The sequence below is a fragment of the Protopterus annectens genome, chromosome 5.part1 (genome assembly GCF_019279795.1).
Source record: "Protopterus annectens isolate FY-2018-M chromosome 5.part1, PAN1.0, whole genome shotgun sequence".
Classification (NCBI taxonomy): Eukaryota; Metazoa; Chordata; order Ceratodontiformes; family Protopteridae; genus Protopterus; species Protopterus annectens.
Window position 1 is genome coordinate 81,408,183 of NC_056736.1, and position 26,253 is coordinate 81,434,435.

At 36.7% G+C, this 26,253-nt stretch overlaps 1 long non-coding RNA gene across 1 annotated transcript in view; it reads left to right on the top strand.

Moving 5' to 3' along the window:
- Positions 1 to 246: 246 nt before the first annotated feature.
- Positions 247 to 26,253, top strand: part of LOC122803284 — a 707,615-nt gene continuing 681,608 nt past the window's right edge. The window contains exons 1-2 of the long non-coding RNA XR_006365093.1: positions 247 to 407; positions 10,822 to 10,956. This is a non-coding gene — a long non-coding RNA (uncharacterized LOC122803284). The remainder of the gene's footprint in view (positions 408 to 10,821; positions 10,957 to 26,253) is intronic.

Sequence of the window (26,253 nt, forward strand, 5' to 3'; positions counted from 1 at the left end):
GATGTAGCAGAAATCTAAGGGGAGCTTACTCGTTTAATAGAAATGCTCTCCCAGTCTCGTTCAAGTTCTTCTAATTCTTTTGCAACTTTAGATAATTGTAAGGTGGACAAAAAGCATTCTAATAAGGTGACTACCAACTGTAGTCCTATTCTTTCTACATTCCACCTTAAAAAAACATGGTGATGTCATCACGACGGCCCAGGTACACCATGGTAAACTCCAACAGCGTTCTTTTGGTGAAGGGAAACAAGTTATTGAAGCTGGAAATGGTTCAGCTTCCTTTTTGCCTATAAGTACTGGGAGATCTAATTGTGTAGTGCATCATGGAGGCTAGACTGAAAATATCACGGACAGCAGTCCAAATACAATATGGCGATTTGAGCGCCAAAATGACACTTTAAATCAAGGTATGACTATTTTTAATACGGATTCTGTGCATTCCACTGTTCGTTTTGAGGGAAATTTCCATGCTAACAACAGGAATAATACCTCTCATGAACTAAATACAAATTCAGTATGTACCTGTAAAAATTCTGTTTCTGGTAAAGTAAATGTTTGCGTGAACAAACCAAAGGAACATTATGGTGCATTAGTACAAAAACATTTTTTCTTTTTCTAAAAGTACCAATACTGTGAAAGCTTCTTGTAATGGAAAAGAAAATAGTCATAATACTTACAAATCTTTGAAAGAGATGATTTACATCCTTGAGAAAATACTTTTTAAATATAAAATGTGTCAAATTGAAATATGCTATTTAAATGAATGTATTAAAAACAAAGTAGTGCCACAAGGCTTAAGAGTATTTAAATTTCCTTTTGGAATTTATTAAAATACAGAAATTGTTAATGTATTTACTGCAATGTTTGATAGGTGGAGACTTGAACTTCTTACTAAGAGTGTGTTTTACTATGAGCAAATGGAAGAAAAGTTGCATAAGGAAGTTGATAACCTTAATGAAATGATTTTCAGTGACTTATTATTTTCACAGTATGAAGGGTTTTACAACAAGGTGATAAGTAGGGTGAACAAGAAATGTGATAACATATTTAACAAGAAAGTTAAAAAACTGGATAGAGATTGTAAGGAGTATAAATACTACAAGGTGTATCTCATTGACAAACTTATTTTCAGTGATAATAACAAAGTTGATTGTTTTTTTACTACACCAAATGGGGAAGTTGATTTAGACCATGTGGACCTGGAACTAACAGGAGAAGAACACTTTATTGGGGGAAAAGGTAGTAACAGGTTGGATTATCAGGATTTTCCCCTTCTAAGATGCTCAGAAAGAATAGCGAGTCGCAAACAAGTGAATTACCAAACTTACAGCAAGATAGTACAACAATACAAGGGTCCCCCCAGATGGTAGGAAATTTTGCTTCAGCTACACAAGTTAGTAATGTTCAGCATACTTTAAATGGTTTCCATATCTACAATTACACAGATAGGGTTATTTCACAAGAATATTTTTTCCTATTTTCGAAGGGATTCAAATTTGTACCTACGAAAATTCGTGATATAGCGGGTACCTTGGTTGATGTGCAATTATATTTGAGAAAATTAAATTTAAAAATACTGTAGTCCAACAAAGAATACTGTGATACAACCAACTGTTCTACATCAACTTTGAGAAAAAGTAGTGTGTACAACCCTCCTCTACATCCCCTCATTAGTACATTTGAGAAAGTTATTAAGGAGGGTATTTATAAAATATGGGGTGATTAAAGAAGAATATTCCTTTATCTTAGTACAAATGAGAGGAATTTATTAAATAACCTAAGGGAGGATAGAAGCATACATGTTATGACACCCAATAAGGGTGGTGGAATTGTATTATATAATTGTGATGACTATACAAATATTATGCAAACTATTTTATTTAATGCTGAAAAATATTCCACATGTTCTAGGAATAAAATACATATTTCCTATGAGAGAATAGACAGTTTTTTATATGAGTATGTGATGGACCAGAGGATTTCCAAGGCAAAATATGATTTTCTCTTGAATTTACATCCCAAAATTCCTGTCATCTTTGGCATACCGAAAGTACACAAAAATATAGAACATCCACCTTTTAGGCCTATTGTGGCAGCTGCTGGTTCAAAATCACATAACCTGGCTGTATATGTGGATAGAAAAATCAAACATGTGGTTGAGCAATTTCCACACTTGGTCAAAGATTCTTGGGATTTTTTAGGACAATTAAAAAGTAACCTTTGGTGTGCTGACTCTTACCTTTTGACTATTGATGTAGATTTGTTTTCTTGTATTCCCAAACAAGAAGGGTTAAACTTTTTCGAAGAAATTCTTTGGACTTCTTCAAACTTATACCCTGATGAAATCAGTTTATTATGTGAACTTATGGGAATAATTTTGGAAAACAACTACATATACTTTGAAGGAGAATACTTGCAGCAAGCCAAGGGTGTGGCAATGGGAGCAGGTTGTGCTCCAACTTGTGCTAACTTGGTCTTGCTGGGTTGGGAAAGAGAGTATGTTTTCCAAAGTGAATTTTTTTCCAAGATTGTATTTTACTGTAGGTTTTTGGATGATATTTTCATTTTGTGTATGGGAACTTCTGAATCCATTCCACTATTCATTCAATACCTAAATCAAACTACTAATTTCCTAAAATTCACATTTAACTTTCATAAACAAGAGATTCATTACTTAGACACCAAAATAATTAAGGACCATGAAAAGTTTATATCCAAGGTCTATCGTAAAAACACTTTTTGTAATATTTACATTTTGATAGTCACCACACAATGTCACAAAAGGAAAGCATCATTAAGGGACAAGCCATCAGGGTTGCTAGAATGACATCTTTAAAACAGGATATCATTCAAGAATTTATTTGTCTAAAAAATATGTTTCTTGAGAGAGGCTACCCTGGTGGCTTTATTGATGTAATTCCTAGTAATGTATTGAGTGACTGGGGTATAAAATATATTCCCCTATTAGGTAGAGGTTTGAAAAGGATGAACAACACAGGTAATACCACTGAGACCGAGAGCAAAGTTGATTTCCAACAAGCATGCATTGTTCAATACAGTTACCTATATCACCACATTAAGGAAACACTTCACAAAAACTGGAGCATTTTCAAAACTAATAATGAAATTTTTCAAGTTTTAGGTGAGAAGCCTATTTTTACAACCAAGATTGGCCACAATTTAAAAGTAATCTTGGAAAATAAAAACAAAAATCAAGGTGAACATGTCAATTTAAATGGTGCTAGACCCTGTGGTAGGTGTGCCTATTGTTCTTATATATTGCAAGACAATTCTATTTATTTAGACAATAAGAATAAAAATATAGTCTATTTAAGAAGAGGCATCTGTTTTTCAAGTAAATTGGTATACATCACTAAGTGTAATACCTGTATATCTTTTTACATTGGGAAGACAGAAAGGTTATTTAAAACTAGAATATATGAACATCTAAATGATATAAAGAACAAAAGGGAAACTAATGCTTTGTATAAGCACAGTACTGAATGTGTGGTTTACAGTGGCTTTAAATTTGCCATAGTAAATCTAGTAAATATTGATGTGAGGGGTGGAGATTGGCAAAATGCTTTAAATAAGAAAGAACTTTTATGGCAATTAAAACTAGCAGCAAACTTTCCCCCGGGGTTGAATGACCACTTGACTATATTACCAATACTGAAAGAAAAGGCAGGATGTGTTTAAATGTCCCCCACAGGACTAAATGTGATTATATATACAAACATACAAAAGTATTAGAATATTTGTTCTTGTATTGCAAATTCAAACTAATATAATCATTTCTTGTGGAAAACTGCTTAAAATAAGATTTTGTTTTTAAAGTCATTCATACTCTTGCATTGTCTTGAAAATTTTGGTAATGTTTTTTAAAAAAAACATGTTTTAAAATTGTGAGGTGTAACAGCCAATCATTGTCAAACTTATACTATTTAAATACTTTTTCATGTTCATTGGGTTATTCTGATGAAGTCAACTGGCACTGACGAAAGCGCTAAATTTTATCTGAGTTTTATATTTGGAATAAATTGTCTTGTGGACTTGCAACAGTAGTGCTTTTTTCTGGTTTTAAAAATAAAAATATGTTTAAAAAAATTGTATAAAAATATATGCCCTTTCAAAATACCTGTTTTACCTGTGCAAGAGTAACAAGCTGAACATTTTAAGCTAACAGGTTATTACCGGAAATAAAAAAATTCTTACAGTGGGTTCAAAGTTTATCTGCTCTCATTGCTCTCATTCTTAACATGGGGTCAATAGACACTTAGTCATTCAAACCTAGTTATAATTAACTCAGACCTAAGCCGCCACTGGTCATTCTACGTCCGGTACCTGGACAATATGTTCTTCATCCGGAAGACAGATCCCAAGGAGATAGACTCCTTTGTGGAATATTTAACCAATATTACTGAGCTCCTGAGGTTTACACATAACCACAACTATTATAATATATATTTTCTGGATGTTGAACTTTCAACTGACCAAGGTGAGTTAGTGTCCTGGATTTTTAGAAAAGAGACATTTTCCAATAGTTATTTATATTACACACGTAACCCCCCTTTACACTGAAAAAACATCTGGTAAAGGAGAAGTACATTAGGGTGCCAAGGATGGTTTCAAACAGGAAACTCTTGGAGAAGGAACTTAACAGAATGATGTAGATGTTCCTGGACAGAGGTTACCCTTTGGATCTCCTGGGGTCTCTAAAGACCCAGGTGGAAGAAAATAGGGATACAAGATTTGACTGTATCCTGGGTAAACCTGACCTATTGAAAAACATAATGTCACCCTACGACCTCAAGGAAGACAAGTTTCATCAGGGGATGACTATTACGTTTAATAACCTAACCAGCAGGGTGAAGCAAATAATTAACCATAATTGGGTGATACTTAAAAATGATGAAGAACTTTACATGCACTTGGGCAACAAACTCACCTTTATATACAAGGTTCATCCTAACATTAAAGGTAGGTTAGAGAGGGACACAGAAGAACTGAAAATAGGTACCACGAACTGTGGCAGTTGTAATTACTGCCAGTTTATCCTGGAACACAAGGAAATTACCTCGGGTAACACATGTGGAACAAAAATAACTTTTAAAAAGGATGACTGTAATTTAACGGGTTTGGTTTATATGGCACTGTGTAACCACTGTCTTTCATTTTACGTAGGAAAGACAAAAAGGAAGTTAGTGAGGAGAATTTATGAGCATTTATATGATATAAGGAAAGCAAATACAAACAACACTTTATATAGACATTCAATGACCTGTGCTGGTTTCCAGAAATTTGTTTTTGGGATATTAGAAACAGTTCCACAGGTTGCCAGAGGGAGGGCATGGGAAAACAAACTGGAATATAAAGAGCTCCTTTCGCAACTTAGGTCAGACGCTACCCAAAAACCAGGTGTGAATGATTATGTGTCTATTAACACTGTGTTAAGAATGAGAGCAGCTAAACTTTGAACCCACTGTAAGAATTTTTTTATTTCTGGTAATAACCTTTTAGCTTAAAATTTTCAGCTTTTTACCCTTGCATGGGTAAAACAGGTATTTTGAAAGGACATATATTTTTTATACAATTTTTTAAACACATTTTTAATCTTTACCTTTGGTTTTATGTTATGTTTCATCATTACACTTATTTGTGCATATTATTTTTCTTTTTTTTTTTAATGTAAATGTGGATTTATTTAACTATTCAGAGCTCCTTTAAATGATGCTGGGGTTACCCTACCAGTTTATTAGTTAATTGCTTAATTACTAAAATGTATACTATATAAGGAGCTTTGGAACTATTGTTATTTAAGTTCTGAGGAAGTTCAGAGTAGGACGAAAGCACTCAACTTTGAAATTTTAACCTTGGTTTGGTCTTAATAAACTTGGATCCAATTCCTAACTTGGCATCTGTGCTGACGTGGATTTTGCAGTTCTGGTAACTTTTGTCATTTCCACTTTTTATGACTATGTAATTTTGAATTTCTTGTAGTTGAACATTCTGGTGCTTAGTGACATATGTGCAGACCACTTGCGTGTCGTTTTGTTATTATGAGCTTGTTTAGGAAGAGAATATAGTACCATGCTTTCATTTTAATTGTTGCTGTTTGCACAGTTCAAATATTGGTCTTAACAGAGTCCCAGGGAGATTTCCAGTGTTCAGCGAGCAGAAAACATAACCTTCCAAATGGCTAATTTTGTATTTGGAAGATTGTTAAACTGAAGCCAAACTATTACTGCCTTTATTGCATTCAAACAGATCATAATGGTAAGGGGGTTATAAAAATGTCAGTTCTTCAGTAAAGTTTCTCAAAGAAGAATGAATAAAACCTAGAGGTCTGTCCTTACTTGGCAAAAGATAGCAGTAATGGAGGTTATTCACTATAAGAATGTGCAAAGGTTTTCATAGGTTCATAGGTAGGTGCTAGGCTATCGGCCCTAGGGCCTATACAAGCCTAGCCATAAAGATTCCCTGGCTATTGATTCCCACAAATATTTACTTTCCTGGACCCCTGTCTAACAGGGCTACTGATGTGATCCCTGGGGTGACTTTCCTATTTCCCATCCAATCGTCAAGGTTCCTCTTGAAGAGGGCCATTGAGGTACTCTGCCTGACATGTATAGGCAGCCTATTCCAGAGTATGGGGAGTCTCTGGGTCAGGCACCTATCCCTCCAGCATGTTCTATTCATCATGATGACAAGGTTAAGATCCCTGGAGCTTGTGGCTCAGAGGGATTGAGATTTTTTTAAGTGTAGCATGTCCAACAACTCTGTGTTTGACATGGCCTTGTATGTTAGGCAGAGATCACCTCTGAGTAGGCAATATGTGATAAAGTATAGCTGGAGTTTTTTTAGATGGTCAGAGTAAGGCATCTGCTTTATGCCTGTGATTCTTTTTGGGAGCTATTTCTGTGGCCTTTCTAGTTGTTGCAGATGTCTTGTGAGGTACATACCAAACGGGGCATTGTAGTCTATAATGGGTCTAATGAGAGATGAGTACAGAGGGACAATGACATTCTTTTTTCTGGATGAAAAACCCTTAGTAATTAGGTGTGCCACGTAGAAGGATTTTCTAACTGTTGTGGCTATGTGGCCCTATGGCTTACCCCAGTATGAGCTGCAGTGAAAGGAAAGACAGTAAGGAAATAATTTATTAACAGAATACTCTAATAACTCCTCCATCCAAATGGAGTGACATCCTGTCTTTCCCAATTGAAAGGTCTTCTTTCACTAGTGAGGGATCAACCTTGTAACCGACAGCTGACAAGGTGGGTGGACACAAGTGAGTCTAGGAGTTCATGTTATGAGGCTCTATGGAAATGAAGACAGCAGATTGCTCTACTAATATGTGATGGGGTTGAGTTTCTTGGTGATGACTCTGGTAGACCATGAGCTCAAAATTACTTCTCCTTTTAAATTCCACTAGAGGCCCAGCCTTGTTGATGAGAGTTAATGTCAGTCTTGGATTCAACCTGCTGGGCTTGCATTCATCTGTAAGATAATGGACATCAGGCAATATTTGTGATGCCTTGGGAAATCTCTCCTTAAGGAATGCTCTCTGATGCCAGAGGGATCTGTACATATCCTATGTAGTCTGGCATATATTCTGGTAACTCCAGGTCTATTGCTCAGAAGCTATGTATTAAACCTCAGCGCCCACTTGTTGACCAGTTGCCCAAAACATTAGGCTTACATTATCCACATACTTTAGGTAGAGCTTGAGGATGATGACTCCCTGAATTCTGAGTCTACTTTGAAGATTCTGAGTGTAGAACTCCTTCTAGATACCAGGAAGGACATTGAGGCCTGTACTCCACATAGCTAACAACAAATTACCCTTCTTTTATGAAACTTTGCACTCATGATTCTAAATCAGTTTTTTGGTATGAAGGCTGGGGAACTTTGAGCTATTTCTCCTTCAGAACCTGTCTTTAAGTATGTGATGATTCCAGCCTAATCATACCCAAACTCTGATCCGTCAGCTCCTGTGATGGTATATACTTTGTATAATCTCCTGAGGAGTAAAGAGTCACTGCAATCATAATACAGATTCTATTCTGTGGTTTCTTTGACTCAGTGCAGGTCCCAGGAACCAAAACATATTTCCCCTTTACTGTCAGAGTGTTTCTTTAAAGAATATGATAAAAAAGTATCTTATCACCTGCCATCCTAGGTTTTAGGATCCTTATATATCTGTCTCACCTCTCCCAGTTCCAGTCCTCCCTTTTAGACCAGGATCTGCAGATGTTTGCATAACTCCTGGATATTATAATCAAGGATTCTGCAGTTAAGGCCCTTTTGACAACTTCTTTGGTGGGCTTCAATGCAGTCATCTCTAATCTTGATTGGTGGGATGTGCCTGTGCCAGGTGGTGCTGCATATGATCTCTTTTCTCAAGGAAGATCTGACGCTAGCTTTGTGGATGACTCTTTCCAAATGACACTCTATTTGCATTTGCTTCTTATAAGATTACCAAAGACATGAATATATGGAAGCAGGCACTGATTATGATTGTGGATTCTTATGCTGTAGCCTCACATTCAGCGCATTCTTCTTCTTATAGGGCTATTCAACATCCTAGCAAGAAAAGAAGAAATCCAATTGCAGACAAATGAGGACAGTCAACATACAAGTAGTCTTGTCATGCAGCACCACTACCATCTCCCCAAGAATGAATCTCTACAGGGCATGCTACAATATTTCTGATTACCCCTGGATACAACATGTTTGATATCAGTTGTCCAAACCTATCCAAACCCTAAAAGACGTATTCAGGGGCCATTCATTCTCAAACATCCATTTCTTAGTCATAGGTTCTTCTCCTCCTTTTCTAATGGTTTGTTTTAAGACCATTTGGTTTATGTGGAGCTAATGGAACAAGTCAAAGCTCTAAGCTTCAAAAGCACCATAGAATCTGTTTCTGTCTTGGAAAGAGGAATTGCAAGCTTTTCCAAAATCGCTCTTATTTTAAAAAGGACTGAAAGCATTTTATCCCATTCTAGCAGACCTTAGTAACTTTAATTGACTCATCTAATAATCTGGTTCTAGATAATGACTTGGGATCATGCATCTGTTTCTGCAAGGTGGCCTGGTTGACCTCAATAGAAAGGAATGATAAGTTTTGGCATATCAGTGTTTTGGAGTCACATTGAGGATTTCTTTGATGCACTTAGTACAGGTTCTACCCTTTTGGCTGTCATCTGTGGTGATAGAGCTTACTAAAGCTCTCTCCATTTTAACAGTGGCTTTCAAGTGACTGGTCACCTGGTGTTCCTGCACTTAGATGGTTTTCTCCTAATGGCTTTGTCAAGGAACTCCAAGATAACAACCCTTTCCTAAAACTTAATGTGTTTGCATGTGGTGGAAGTCACAAAAAGCTAGAAAAAAGTACTTCCTAATCTATGCTCAGACACTACTGTTTGTCAGGGCTTCTATTATATAAGATCAAGAGCTGGTCCCCAGTAAATAATGTCAATCGCTATTGCCTGAAACACAAAAAAATACATGTATACTAACAACATATCCTGTAAAAGCATTTTCATCTTGTACAAGAAATGCGTATGTTTGTCAGTGTTTTCAAGTATAATTATTGAAGTCCAGGTACAGATGTATGCCAAAAACTAAGGCAGCAAGTTGAAATCTGCAATCTGACATGATTTGCCAAAAATAGTGAATGATCAATATGGTAAGTAAAGACCTGAGGTTACCGAAGTGTTTGCAAAAAGTTCTGAAAAATATGAGATATTTTCATGTTTACATCAATAATGCAAAAACAACGTGTAGTACTGTCATGTTGGGGATGGTGTATGCATGTGGTGAATATTATGAAAAATGACATTGAAGCACAGTGGGTAACATCAAATCGTTCTGAGATATAAATGCATTTTTGGTTAAGTAGTTATGACTAAATTATCAACTATTTTTATAACTGTATTAGTTTCATAAACCTGCATCATTTACAAGTGAACAAACTTTGCCATCTTATACAAAACATTTCATCCTTTCCATTATAACACACAGTTTTGTTGATTAATATTGTTTTAAAATATTGCGAAAATCTTATATGAAGAATTTGCACAGATTCTGCAATATCACAAAATGGCAGTATGCTGTTCTTTCTTGTCATAACAAGTAAATGATTCTCCTATTAATATCTCATATCTATCTTGCACACATACAGAGGTAAAACTATAAAACTAGCCATTTCTAGCAAATAAAATAACATTTTCTTTCATAAATCTGCAATGTAAAGCCAGCATCTGTACATATACCGTTGATACTAACACCAGTGTCTAAAGAAGAAATTTCATATTTTGCATTCTTATATAACTCACACCATTTGTCAGATATGACAGATCATGTGAAATATTCTAAGTAGAGAATTTGGGAGGAAAATTCTCAGGAGACAAGTAATTTCCTGGCTTAAAAGACCTCAGGTCACAAGGGTTTTATTAGCCTCCTGCTGATCAGGATTGAATGAGTTAATGAAATTTCCCCAGATAAGATCAGGCAAATATTTTCTGATCATCTGGTCCTCAAGGAGCTTCAGGGGATCTGTTTATAAGGGTTTGACTCAATACTCTATGGTGTTGCTCAATTTACAAAGGGAGAGGACCCAAGAAGTCACAAACTTGAAATTATGGGTAGAGACACAGAGGCATGTTGAAGCTGGAAACTTTGTATATCTCGAGTCTCATAACAACTGTCATATTTACAGTCCCCTTTCCCTCATTATGAGAATGCTTCATTAAACAGTGATGTTTTTATAGCTTCTGAGCCATTGTACTGATTTTGATCTTCTCCTTGTATTAGACCTTGTTACTGGTCTCTGCAATAGCAGACTGTGCCAGACAATCACACTGCCATTCCAACAGAAAAAAACAATCGCACATTCTGATGGTGGATGCTTCATTGGGTTGGACAGCTATCGTGAACATTAGATCTGAGGTAAATACATTTAAATGTCAATGTGCTAGCTTCACAGATTAGCATGTCATATGGTACATAGAGGATCCAGAGAAATTAGTTTGAATATAGACCACATAAAGGTTAGACAACATCCTTTTTATTTCTCTGTTATTTTTTAAACCTCACAACATGACATATTGTCAGACAGTGGTGAAATTTCAGCCTGAACGTAAAGTCTATATCTGCAGAAATTAAGAAATAAATTTGTTTTCAATGGTTTCTACATTTGGAACTAAAAATGTTTAATTCTTGGAGGAAATATGTCTTAACTGCACCCTCATGGAATATATTATTTAGAAAGTAATTTGAACAGAAACTTTTGGAAGCTTTGGACCTAAAAATTTTAATTTATTCCTTATTATTTGTGGACTAGCTGAAAAAGTCTGAAAGTACAATATTTCTGTAAACAGCAAAAGGAAACTGCCAATAGACCTGGTAAACACTCCGCACCCGACTTCAACAAAGTAAAACTAAAAACCATAAATGGTCAAGACGAAGTGAAGCAGGATATAGTTCAAATAAAACGTAGTTTATTCAAGAATGTCCAGACATAAATATAAGCGCTTTCGCTTAAAAAAGCTTCATCAGATATATAATATAGTCACACATAGAACAAGTCAGTATATATGTATAATTCAAAATACTAACAAACCAATCATTGTACTCCACCAATTTAGAAAAGTGGCATAGTGCATTATAACCATCACTAACAAACACATGTAAACAAAGCCTAGATTTATAACCTCATATGCACTAGCTGAATAAATGGACAGCCATGTTGTAACCTAAAACATACCACAATGATATAACACATAATAAATAATCACTACAAAACTGGACAGTTTTAAATAAGTGACTATACTAAACCATAAAAATTATATGCAAATTACTTTTATAAAACAATATTAAAACAAATAAAAACTAATGCAAGTACTGCAGCTAGAATACACATGGTATTTAGTCAAAAACACAGTAGAATAAAAACAAAGAAAATACCACTCACTTATTATTCCTACATTTCCTAAGGAGAGGTTTAATGGATGCCCTTTCATTCAATCCCATACCTCTATCTGCCCTCAATTTGATAATCCAGTTACTCTGTATATTCTCTGTGTGATTCCTAATATCACCCTCACGTGTATTAGGGACTATCACTTCCAGGGCTCTAAACAAAAATCTATGTGCATTCCCTTGTTGTACAACATGCTTTGCTAATGCATTATGCTCAAAGCCTTTCTTAATATGGTAGATATGTTCACGTATCCTATCTCTAAACAACCTGTTGGTTTTACCAACATAAAAGGATATGCATGTTTGGCATATGGCCAGATATACTAGATCCGATGTCATACAATTAGCTGCTGCTGTTATCCTAAATGTCCTATTCAAATCTGGGTGAAAGAAATTCACTGCTGGTATCTATATATGAGCAAAACTTACACTGACCACATGGTTCAGTATGTCCATAACCAGATTTCAAATCATTATTTCTAGGATAACAGAGCATCCTCTTTAGGTTCCTCTTATTCCTGTACAAAAAACAAGGTTTTTCACCAACTATCAATTTTAAATTCTCATCCGTTTGCAAAATTGACCAATGTTTACCAATAATTTCTCTAATCTCTATATGATCTGAAGTATAGAAAGTTGGAAATTTAACAAAAGTATGTACAGGAATTGTACTGTTAATATCATTAATCGGAGCTGGTCCAAAATAAGGAGCAGCTGTATCTGGTCGTAAGATTGAGATTGTGCCCATTTGTTCATCAACTTCAGATTCCTTGTAACCCCTCTCTAACAATTTCATCCTAAGAGTCACTAATTCTTCTGCAAATCCTGAGTCTGCAGGATTCATTTTCGAGGCCCTGACACCCTGACCTTTTATGATGTTCCATACTTAGGGTGCATACTAGACCTCAACAAGAGTGAATTAACATGGCATGGTTTCCGATATATGCCAGTATTAACAACTCCACATGGTAACTTTTCTATATATAGGTCTAAAAAATCTATCTTACAGCTGGAATATTTCATAGTGAATTTAAGAAAGTCAGTCAGACTATTCATCTCTGACAACAACACCTGCAATTGTTGTACATTGCCATCCCATAAAACAAACAGGTCATCAACAAAACGTTGATAGAACCTGACATGTTCTTTAAATTCCATAACCTGGAACAGGGTGGTCTCCTCCCAATGTGCCAAAAACATGTTAGCATAGCTATTGGCACAAGGGGTACCCATGGCCACCCCATCATGTTGCTTATATATGGTATCCTGGAACATGAATAAGTTATTTTCTAACACAAGTTCCAAGAAATGGACAATTAAATCTCTTTGTACTACAGAATATTCACCATGTCCCTTTAGGTATTCAGATATGTATGAAATACCTAACTCATTCGGTATAATGGTGAATAAAGATTTCACATCAAAAGTTACAAAAACCAGCTGCTCAATATCACTTACATCTTTCAGGCATCCATATAAATCCATAAGGAACGGTTTTGAGTCTTTCAATACAAAAATATTATGGTTTAAAATGAGTCTCAAATGTTTCTCTACATATACAGATAAACGTTCTGTAACCCATCCACCACCAGCAACGTTTGGTCTCAAAGGAGGATCACAAATATTTTTGTGAATCTTAGGGAGACCATGTATCAATGGAATAAGTGGAGTTTTAATTAATAAATACTCAAATAATTCCTTATTAATAATGCCTCCTTGATATATATCAAATAAGGTATCCATAACATACCCCATAATACCATGTACTTCATCCCTAGTTACTACTCTATAAAATTTTTCCATAAGGAGAATATCCATGGATTTAACATATTGGAGGGTGTCCATGACCACTATTTGGCCTCCCTTATCTGCAGGTCTAATTATAATAGATGATTCAGATTGCAGCTGTTTCAAGCATTGCCTCTCTTTGTAGCTAAGGTTATCTCTTCTACCATGTCTCTTTTTTACCTTCAAGTTATCATAATACTTATAAAGTTCTTCCTCAGTAAGTTTTAAATAAGCTTCAACTAGAGGATGATTAGATGGAACGAACTGACTAAGATTTCTAAAGTTATATGATACCTTATCTTGCTTATCTACAATTCCTGTATCACATCTGCCATATATCATCTTCAACATGACATTTCTACAAAAAACTTTCAAATCTGTAACAGAATCAGCCACACTACTATAACTTTTAGGAATTAAATTTAAACCTTTACTCAACAGGGTAATTTAATCTTGTGAAAGTATGTATGAAGAAATATTGCAAACTAGTGATTGTTGCTCTTCCCCCACATTTTCTTGATAGTCTGGTGGGGTAGGTATTCTACTGAGTGCTTCCTTTTCTGACGACCATGACTCATAGAGAGTGTTAGTCTCATCCGCTTGTCTAAACGAACTGGTAAAGGAAAATAAATCCCTTCTCCTACCCCACAGGGGCATTCAGAGGACCTGTTTACAAGCTTAGGTCTAACTACTGTTTCAGTTATTAAAGTATCATGAAGAGGTTGATTTTTCATGACCCGGACCTCTGGGAATAAATTCACTACCTTAGGTGTTAGAATGGCATCTTCCTGAACAATATCCGTATCATTCCTACTACAGTGTGTAGCAGATTCAACTAACACATTATCAGTGTCTATTCTATCTGCCTGCTTGTCATTATGTATCACAGTTTCATTAATGTCACATATATTCAACACTTCATTGCAAGTATCATTACAAACTACACCATTCATAGGCCTATTACCAATATTTTCATTCAGGTGTACATTAATATTTGCAATAGTGTCCTTAGGCCGGTCCTTAAAAGGGCCTTTCATGTTCTCCACAGTCACAGTCTCTCCACGTCTGGGCCACATAAAGACGTGGCCCAGTTTAAAGTCATTAGTGTCCCTCATAATCTTGTTTTTCTTCTGATATAGAAGTTTGCGTTCAAACACTAGAATGCCATCTAAGAGGCTTTCAAATAAGGGTTGAACTGTAGTATTTAAGAAATAGTAAAAATATATCATTGCTTAGTTTTAATAGATTCTATTAGTGAGGTCTCTTCAGGTTGAAAGAAATCTATTAGAAGTTGTAAATAGTTCCTGTCTACCTCGAGGTTAATCTGTTGCCAGCGAGAAAGCAACTCCGGATAGTGTGCTCCCTGACTAGGCATATTAAAGACACATAGTCCGCTCGGAACAATCTTTTTATCCAAATAATACTGCAGATGTAATCTTTGCATTTGAAGCCTCTTCAGCTTAAAAAAAGTCCTTTTCTAGCTCGTACAACAACCTCTGCAGTCTCTACAAATCAGCTGTCGCATCACCAATATCGTCAGTGGAGGCGGTCGTTTCAAGCTGCCAGGAAATACTCCTCGAGCAGTCCAAACAATCAAGGAAACACCTCGGCAAAGCTTCACTCAATCCTACTCCTTTCCTAGGAATGTAGTCAAGTTCAATATTAGCAGTACTCTGCATAGTACTCGACATAGTCCTGCTCCAGGTAATGGCAGTAAAATATGTATATACGAATAGTAAACAGCAAAAGGAAACTGCCAATAGACCTGGTAAACACTCCACACCCGACTTCAACAAAGTAAAACTAAAAACCATAAACGGTCAAGATGAAGTGAAGCAGGATATAGGTCAAATAAAACGTAGTTTATTCAAGAATGTCCAGACATAAATATAAGCACTTTCGCTTAAAAAAGCTTCATCAGATATATAATATAGTCACACATAGAACAAGTCAGTATATATGTATAATTCAAAATACTGACAAACCAATCATTGTACTCCACCAATTTAGAAAAGTGGCATAGTGCATTATAACCATCACTAACAAACACATGTAAACAAAGCCTAGATTTATAACCTCATATGCACTAGCTGAATAAATGGACAGCCATGTTGTAACCTAAAACATACCACAATGATATAATACATAATAAATAATCACTACAAAACTGGACAGTTTTAAATAAGTGACTATACTAAACCATAAAAACTATATGCAAATTACTTTTATAAAACAATATTAAAACAAATAAAAACTAATGCAAGTACTGCAGCTAGAATACACATGGTATTTAGTCAAAAACACAGTAGAATAAAAACAAAGAAAATACCACTCACTTATTATTCCTACATTTCCTAAGGAGAGGTTTAATGGATGCCCTTTCATTCAATCCCATACCTCTATCTGCCCTCAATTTGATAATCCGGTTACTCTGTATATTCTCTGTGTGATTCCTAATATCACCCTCACGTGTATTAGGGACTATCACTTCCAGGGCTCTAAACAAAAATCTATGTGCATCCCCTTGTTGTACAACATGCTTTGCTAATGCATTATGCTCAAAGCCTTTCTTAATATGGTAGATATGTTCACGTATCCTATCTCTAAACAACCTGTTGGTTTTACCAACATAAAAGGATACGCATGTTTGGCATACGGCCAGATATACTAGATCTGATGTCATACAATTAGCTGCTGCTGTTATCCTAAATGTCCTATTCAAATCTGGGTGAAAAAAATTCACTGCTGGTATCTATATATGAGCAAAAATTACATTGACCACATGGTTCAGTATGTCCATAACCAGATTTCAAATAATTATTTCTAGGATAACAGAGCATCCTCTTTAGGTTCCTCTTAAGGTTCCTCTTATTCCTGTACAAAAAACATGGTTTTTCACCAACTATCAATTTTAAATTAATCCAGTATGCACCCTAAGTATGTTTTTAGGAACATCATAAAAGGTCAAGGTGTCAGGTCCTCGAGAAAGAATCCTGCAGACTCAGGATTTGCAGAAGAATTAGTGACTCTTAGGATGAAATTGTTAGAGAGGGGTTACAAGGAATCTGAAGTTGATGAACAACTGGGCACAATCTCATTCTTACGACCAGATACAGCTGCTCCTTATTTTGGACCAGCTGCGATTAATGATATTAACAGTACAATTCCTGTACATACTTTTGTTAAATTTCCAACTTTCTATACTTCAGATCATATAGAGATTAGAGAAATTATTGGTAAACATTGGTCAATTTTGCAAACGGATGAGAATTTAAAATTGATAGTTGGTGAAATAACATGTTTTTTGTACAGGAATAAGAGGAACCTAAAGAGGATGCTCTGTTATCCTCGAAATAATTATTTGAAATCTGGTTATGGACATACTGAACCATGTGGTCAGTGTAATTTTTGCTCATATATAGATACCAGCAGTGAATTTTTTTCACCCAGATTTGAATAGGACATTTAGGATAACAGCAGCAGCTAATTGTATGACATCAGATCTAGTATATCTGGCCGTATGCCAAACATGCGTATCCTTTTATGTTGGTAAAACCAACAGGTTGTTTAGTGATAGGATACATGAACATATCTACCATATTAAGAAAGGCTTTGAGCATAATGCATTAGCAAAGCATGTTGTACAACAAGGGGATGCACATAGATTTTTGTTTAGAGCCCTGGAAGTGATAGTCCCTAATACACGTGAGGGTGATATTAGGAATCACACAGAGAATATACAGAGTAACTGGATTATCAAATTGAGGGCAGATAGAGGTATGGGATTGAATGAAAGGGCATCCATTAAACCTCTCCTTAGGAAATGTAGGAATAATAAGTGAGTGGTATTTTCTTTGCTTTTATTCTACTGTGTTTTTGACTAAATACCATGTGTATTCTAGCTGCAGTACTTGCATTAGTTTTTATTTGTTTTAATATTGTTTTATAAAAGTAATTTGCATATAGTTTTTATGGTTTAGTATAGTCACTTATTTAAAACTGTCCAGTTTTGTAGTGATTATTTATTATGTATTATATCATTGTGGTATGTTTTAGGTTACAACATGGCTGTCCATTTATTCAGCTAGTGCATATGAGGTTATAAATCTAGGCTTTGTTTGCATGTGTTTGTTAGTGATGGTTATAATGTACTATGTCACTTTAAGTTTCTAAATTGGTGGAGTACAATGATTGGTTTGTTAGTATTTTGAATTATACATATATACTGACTTGTTCTATGTGTGACTATATTATATATCTGATGAAGCTTTTTTAAGCGAAAGCGCTTATATTTATGTCTGGACATTCTTGAAAAAAACTACATTTTATTTGAACTATATCCTGCTCCGCTTCATCTTGACCGTTTATGGTTTTTAGTTTTACAATATTTCTGTATTTTGTTGACAGATAAGTCTTTATTTTTCTTGAAGAAGAGATGGACTAAATAACAGCACTTAGAAATAAATTCAGTAATTTTGGCGAGTCTTTATACAAATATAAAACATAGTTATGGATTACAGGCCTTAGAATTTTTTCTAGGGAACAATCCCAGAACGGAGTATATTAAAGAACTTACTTTATTTTGCCTAGAGAATAACGTTTGAATTTGATAAAATGTTATATAAACAGATGCAGGGAACAGCAATGGGGGTGGCATTCGCCCCCATGTATGCTAATTTCTTTATGGGATATTGAAAATTTATATGTACATCATAATAATTTTTATAGAAGACATGTATTGAAACATTATACATTTATACATTATCTTATTTTTATGTGTAAAGGTGGGCTTGATAAAGTGGAAGAATTTGTAAAGGATCTGGAAAAGAATAAGTTTGACCTGAGTTTTGATGGTTTACAAAAAGGGACTAAGGTTAACATTTTGGATGTTCATCTGGAAGGTAAGGATGGGGGATGGATAAGAAAGAAAGTCCATAGAAAATTTGAAACTCGAAATCATATTTTATTTGGAACAAGTTGTCATCCCACACATACTATTAACTCAGTTCCATATGGGGAATTTATGAGGATTAGTAGGTCATGTAATAATGTGGAAGATGTGAATAATTAAATAAAAAAATGTGACAGAAATGTTTTATAGGAGAGGATATAGTGCAGAACAAATAAATACAGGATTGGAGAAACTGAGGAGAAATAATCATAGGAATGGAAATAATAACAGAAATATTAAAAATACACCTTATGGTAAAGTTAAGGAAGATATTTATTTTATATCAAAATATACAACTTTTTCTGAAACGTTAGAGGGTATAGTGAGATTTTACTGGCAGATGATAAAAAAAGAAGAGCAGGTGCTAAAAAACTTGAATTTAAAATATACTTATAGTAATGGAAGAAGTATAAGGGATTTATTAGTACATGGTACTTTGAGAAAGACGAGAAATTTTGGATTCGAAGGATATAACAGAAAAAGGTACCTTTTCATGTGAGAATTGTGCAGTATGCCAATATATTGTTAGAACATTTTCTAAAATTAATGGTAGAAAATATCAGGAACATGGTAATTTTAGATGTAATACTGCAGGTATAATATATGGGCTGAGGTGCCCATGCAACAAATATTATATAAGTGAAAGTAAGAGAAAATTTTCAGTGAGACTTAAAGAACATGTGAGGGATATAAAAAAGGTAGGCTAGTTATCCCAGTGGCAGAACATTACCATAAAGTTTATGAGGGGAATCTTCAGGGGTTACAAGCAACAATATTGGTACAGTGCAAGGAAGGTTTTTTAACACCAGAGGGGTTGAAATATGAATTAAGGCAAAAATAATCTTTGTTTATTTTAAAATATGACACTGTATGTCCAAAAGGTTTAAATAAGGACTGTAACTGGAAAAGTTTTTTATGATATGTCTTTAAGATGCAATTAGAAATAGCTGAAAGATTGTGGGGTGTGTTTTTATTAAATTGTATAAAAGGGAAAGATATTTGTGATAAACAATGTACTCTGAAAAGGCTGTGAAAGCCGAGGCACTAGAGAAGTTAACCTGTGGATACTATACTGCTGTATTGTGTTGCTGTTTTGCTATTACTGCTTTTTAGTAAAAAAAAAAAAAAAAAGAAGGAGGAAGAAAGACTCCTGATAATTTATCGTGTTATTGGTGGAGTAGATTTACTGGTCTAACGTTTTTGTGGTAAAAGACTGCTGCTTGTTCTTTTGAGTGTGGTTTACATAAATTCAGTAATTATTTCCAGTCTATAAGTCACAGACTAGTGATTTATCTTATCAAATGTTGTGATTGGAGAAGTGACATTATTGGTATACAGTTAAAAGAATTCACAGAGAAAATGAATAAGGCAAAACAATGAGAGATAAAGACAGGGTGTGTTTTGAAGTAACGTATATGAAAAAGACAGTTGTGTGGGAATTCAAAAGAGGGTAGAGACCAGAAAAACAATACATCATTTTAATTAAGCCTTCATGTAGGTGTAGTAAAGTTGTTCAGGCTTTAATCAGTCCTGTAGAATCTATGCTAGAAAAGGTAATTTCTTTAAAATATGTAAAAACGTGTGTGTGTGTGTGTGTGTGTGTGTGTGTGTGTGTGTGTGTGTGTGTGTGTGTGTGTGTGTGTGTGTGTGTGTGTGTGTGCATTGAACAGAAATATGAAAATGTATGGCAATGTAAACTCTGAAATTGTACTGCAAACATGGTATATCAGTACAAGGCTGACCTTTGGAATGAAATACTCAGAAATAATGGACAGAATGTGCAATTTAAACTAGACACAGGAGAAGAGTATAATACTTGGTCACAAGATACCTGTAAGGCTTTGAGCTTGGGAAACATTCAAAAGAGACCTCTATATATATTGTTAACTTATCATGTCTCTGTGTCTTACAGACTGCTAAGAGGTGACCTGTGTCTGGCATACAAAGTTTTTTCTGACCCATTACTGATGGATTTACTGGACATCAGCAAGTCAAATGTCATCAGAAATAGTCTAGGGATCTAAACCTTCTTCAACATCAACAGAATGGTTTGGAGGGACAGGTATATCTCACAGAGGATACCACTGCTGTACAACAGTCTCCCAATCCGCATAAAACAAAGTTCATCCCTGTCCATATTCATGTGCAACTTAAATCTATGGTTAAGAAACAGAAAATGTACCCCAGGACTGCCCCTGTACTACTAATGGAAAGAAGAAGCTCTTAAATGCTTTATCTCATGCATGGGTCCCTCAACTTATCTATGGTATGATCCCAGTTATTCCCACTAGGAGTAATATATAATTATTGACCATGGGATGGGTAAGGCCAATCTATAACCAAATGAAATAGGTTATTCTGAGCACAAGAAGGGAAAGTGAAAAGGCTTAAAATGCCCCACAAGGGCATGAAATATGGTACTTACCTCTGAACCAATGAACCTGTGACCAAAGGCTTGCATCTTTAGGTTGTAAACTGCTGACATGTGAATAAACTCAGAAATACTTCTTCAATATCCTAGCAGTGTCAGTCAAACTGAACGAGTTACAGAGACATGTCTGGTACCATGGAGATTCATAGCAATGATATCTTGATTTGTTCACAGGTTTACAAAGTCTGCCAGGAGACTATAACATGCAAATAAAGCCATATGATAACATGCAATTAAAGTCAGATGATTGACTCCATTCTGAATGCTAACATGGCACTAGCCCTGCATACAAACTGTGAATGAACTTTTCACATAATGACTACATAGGTTCATAGGTAAGTACTAGGCTACCTGCCCGAAGGCATCTATAAGCCTAGCCAGAATGTATTGGCTTTCGCTGCCCCCTTAGATTAGTTCCCTGTGCCTCTGTCCAGCAGAGCCATTAGTTCCCTATGCCTCTGTACACCAGAGCCACTGCAGTGATCCCCAGGGTAAATTTTATTTTTCCCGTCCACTTGTCAAGGTTTCTCTTGAAGAGTGTTAGTGAAGGGCTCTGCCTAATGTAGATTGGAATCCTGTTCCAAAGCATGGGGAGTCTCTGGGACAGGAATCTATCCCTCCAGTAAGTCTTATTTATCATTGTGGTGAGGTTTAGATCCCTAGGGCGTGTGGCTCTCGGGAATTTGTTTTTTTTTAGGTGGAGCATGTCCATCAATTCTGGGGTGGACATGGCCTTGTATGTCAGGAAGAGATCACCTTTGAGTAAGAGGTATGCAACTGAGTACAGCTGGAGTTTCTTCAGTCGGGCTGCATAGGGCATCTGTTTGTGGCCAGTAATCCTCTTGGTGAGGTACTTCTGTGGTCTTTACAACTCTTGCAGGTGTCTTGTAAGGTACATCCCAAATGGAACATTGTACTCTATGATGGGTTTGATGAGTGATGAGTAGAGAGGCACAATAGCCTCTTTTGTTCTACATGCGAACCCTTTTGTGATTAGGTGGGCCACGTAGAAGGATTTTCTAACCACCTTGGCAATATGATTATCAAAGGAGAGATTACTATCTACTTGGGTCCCCAGATCCCTTATTACATTTTCTGTATTTAGGGGACTACTACCTATGTGGTAGTTCATGGGTACTTTGTTTTTTCCAAAGGGGATGACTATTCACTTTTTGGCATTTAGCTTGAGGCCATGATTTTGACACTAGGTAGCCATCTCAGTGAGACCCTTCTAGAGGATGTCTGTATGAACCAGAGAGTCAATTGTGGCCCCCAGTTTGCAGTCGTCTGCAAACTTGGTCAGTCATAGTCCTCCTGTGCTTCCCTGTACCTCTGAGAAGTATATACCAAACAGGAGGGGTCCCAGGACTGAACCCTGGGGGATGCCACTTGTAACCAGTTTAGAGTTGGACCTAGAGCCTGTAACTCTCACCTTGTGGGTTCTATCCGTGAGCCAATTGGCAACCCATCTCATGACATAGGGGTTTATGTTCAGGCTGGTGAGCTTGTCTATAATACCAGAATGGTGAATGGTGTTGAAAGCCTTTGCGAGGTCTAGGTAGGCTGTGTGGACCTCCTTTCCCTCATCTAAAGCCTTGGTAACTGCCTCAAAGAAGTCCACCAGGTTTAGGAGGCATGACCTGCCCTTAACAAAGCCAAACTGGGTAGGGTCCAATGTTGGAGGTTTCCAATGTATCTGTTAATGAGTTCCATGATGATGTGCTCCATAACCTTGCAGACCAGGCTAGTCAGGCTTATAGGGTGATAGTTCCCAGGGTTGTTGTGGCTCCACCTTTGTGGAGCAGGATAATTGTTGCTGTGCGCCTCTCTATGGGTATGTAGCCTATAGAGAGGCTGAGTTTGAACAACGTGTTTAGGTGAGAGGTTAGTTCATTTTGGAGTTCGTGTAAGACACAGTCTGGGACACCATCTGGTCCCATTGAAGCTGTGTTTTTGGCTTTGGATAGGGCTGTTTTAACCTGTGTGTCAGTGATTTCTGAGGCTCTACATTCTTCTGGTATGGTTATGGGCCCTTTAGAGGGTGACAGGGGGTTGAAGTTTGCACTAAACCTGTCTGCCAGAATGTTGGCAATATCAGTTGGTTCAGAGTGTTTTGTGCCATTCTGCACTAACTCAGAGCAGATCTGAGAGTTTCCACTTAAGTTCTTGACATAGCTAAAGAACACTCTGTGGTTATCTTTGGAGTCCTTGACATTTTTTCTTTCGAAGCTAGCCTTGGATGATTTTATGAGGGATTGCAGCTTCTTGCTGATACTGATCAGGGATATCTTTCTTTCTTGGGATTTTACTCTTTTCTGTACTAGTTTCTTCCTTCTTTTGTATAGCTTGTTTATGGCATGGGTCCACCAGACTGGTTTCCTTTTCTTGGAGGAGTGAGTCTTGGTTTTGCTTGGGATAGCATGATCCATGCATTCTTGCAGGTGCTCATAGAGTGCCTTTGTAAGGGATTCAGCAGCTTGGACAGTGTTATCCTTTAGCATGTGGGCTGTGAACCTCGGTCTTACGTAACGTGAAGTTTGCTTTTCATGGTGGTTTCCTTGATTGGGGTTGGGAGGGTGAAATGTGGATATCCAGAGTGATTAGTCTATGATCTGATCTAACCAGCGAGGAGTTGACCTCCGGTGTAGAACACCGATCTCACATGTTGGTGATGACCAGGTCCAATATGTTGTCACCTCTGGTGGGGGTGCTGACCAGTTGATCCAGGGCATTCGAGTTTATAAATTCTAGGAAGCGTTGGGCAAGGGCATTAGTACTTAAGTAGTTCTCCCAGTTAATGTTTGGGTAATTGAAATCACCCAATATTAGGGTGTTTGATAGGACCTTCATATTTTCCAGTGTCTCCAGAAGCACAGAATGGGGGTCCTGGGTCATGGTGAGTGATCTGTAGCAAGCTACAATTTGAATTGCAGTTTTGCCCATTGTTAGTTGTGCATGGATGATCTCTGAGGCATTGTGCTGTGTCACTAACCTGGAGGTGTGGGTATCCTTGATGAATATGCATACATCTCCACCTTTTGTGTTTCGGTCTGGGTTCTGTGGCTGAAAAGTATGGTATGAGTTATAGCCTGGTAGTGCTGGGGTGGTCTCTGGAGCCTTAAACCAGGTTTCTGTTACTGCACAAATATCGATGTTCTCCATACTGAGGAGTGCCTCAAGTGCATGCATTTTGAGGTTTAGACTTCTGGCGTTGAGTAGCATTACCCTTAGTTTTTGGTTACTTGTGCTATTTACGCTGGGGGGTTTATCTTTTGAGCCTTGCCTAAAAAAGGCACTATGAGGGTGGCAAAAGTCTTGGCCAGTATTCAAAAGCCTAAGGGTGACAGGTGCAAGCCATCTCTTGTGAAGCAACGTGGTTTGTCGAGCATGTCATCCCAGGTGGACAGATACTGGATTCCCTTTGAATGACACCAGAAACTTATCCAATTGTTGAAATTGATAATTTTTTCTTTATACTGTGGCATCATTCTTGGTGAGAGCAGGATGCTACTCAGGGTCAGGGTCATACCGGCCTGGGATATGTGATCAGAGAGCTGTTCCATGTCTCTTTTCATGTAGTCCAGGGAGGTACATCTCAGATCATTCACAGTAACATGGACAATGACAGAGTCATATTTGTACTTGTTCTGGAGTGACCTGAGTGCTTGTGTTATGTGGCGGATCCTGGTACCTGACAGGCAGCTAACTGTAACCTTCTCCTTTTCCAGCCTGGTTAGTGGGACATCAGTGTGCCTGACTATAGAGTCGCCTATTACTAGTGTGTTGGGTATGGTATTTTGCCTTAAGGGCTGAGATTGCATGGCACACATTATGTGAAGTATATGTTTCATGGTTTGTGATGGGGTGTGGAGGTTGCTTGGGTGTCTGCTTTGGAGGTCTCTGTTGCTTTTGCAGATTTTTATTTAGAGCCTCCGAGTATGTTTTCGTGTATTTATGTGTGTTATTTGCCGGTGTTGGTTTATTAGGTCTATGTGAGTCTGGTGGTGTGTTGCAAGCATTTTCCTTCTTCTCCTGACTGTCAGTTCCAGTCTTGGGTTGAGAGAGCTTTGCCTCCAGTTTGGCTGTATAATTGCATTTCTCGCATATATTAGTGTTTGGTGGTAGGATTGTCTGGAAGATGAGGCAGTTGTAACATTGCCTCAAAATGCCCAGATTCACCAGTTGGACTGTAGAGTACACCTGAAACTGCCCTTTGGACATGCCTGATTAGGTAAAGTCAGCTGTTTTACTGATTGGCTGGTAGGGAAGAATAGAGAGCTTTGTACTTCTGAACAGTATGGGGGGGGGGTCTAGTGCTAGGGTTAATTAGTGCTTGCTATGAGTTCTGAGCAAGTACTGGGCTGTAAAATGAATGGTTTGAGTGCTTAAGTTGAAAGTTGGTCTAGTTCCAAGGGAAAAATTTAAGAGTAGACTTTGTGGAGCCAGGAATAGTTTAACCCTAGCTAACTGGCGCTGCTCGGCATGCAAAGCCTCACAAATGTGGTTTTTATAGCAGGGAAATGAAAGAGATAGAAATTAGCCCAAAATGGCCAATAAAACTACTAACTTCTGGGCTGAAACCACTCGTCCAGGGACAGATAGACTGCTCAAAGGTCCCCTCACTCACAGGTGAACAGAGAAACTTCCTTCTATCCAAGTAAGGTATGGGCAACACAGAAACTTGTAACACAGCCCTGAATTTAGCAATAACCTGAAAACTGGACTATACTAATTCAGAAAGGCGGGAAATAAGTATATATATATATATATATATATATATATATATATATATATATTGTTTTTTGGGGTTTTTTTTCAGAAAATAAAGCAGAAACAATAAAAAAAACATTTTAAATGCAGAGAAATGGCTATCGCACTTTAGTGTGCAGCCTACAACAGTTAAACAAATTATTTAAACACAAAAATGACTTAGTTCAAGTGCAGGCAACAAATACGTATAATATATAGCAGAAACAAGCTTTTTAAATCACAGAAACTAAAAAATTGACGTTTTAGGCAGAAAAGACAGCAAGAAAATGCAGAAGAATGATACTTAATCACTACAAATTCTCTCTTTTGTCTCTCTGCTAATCTA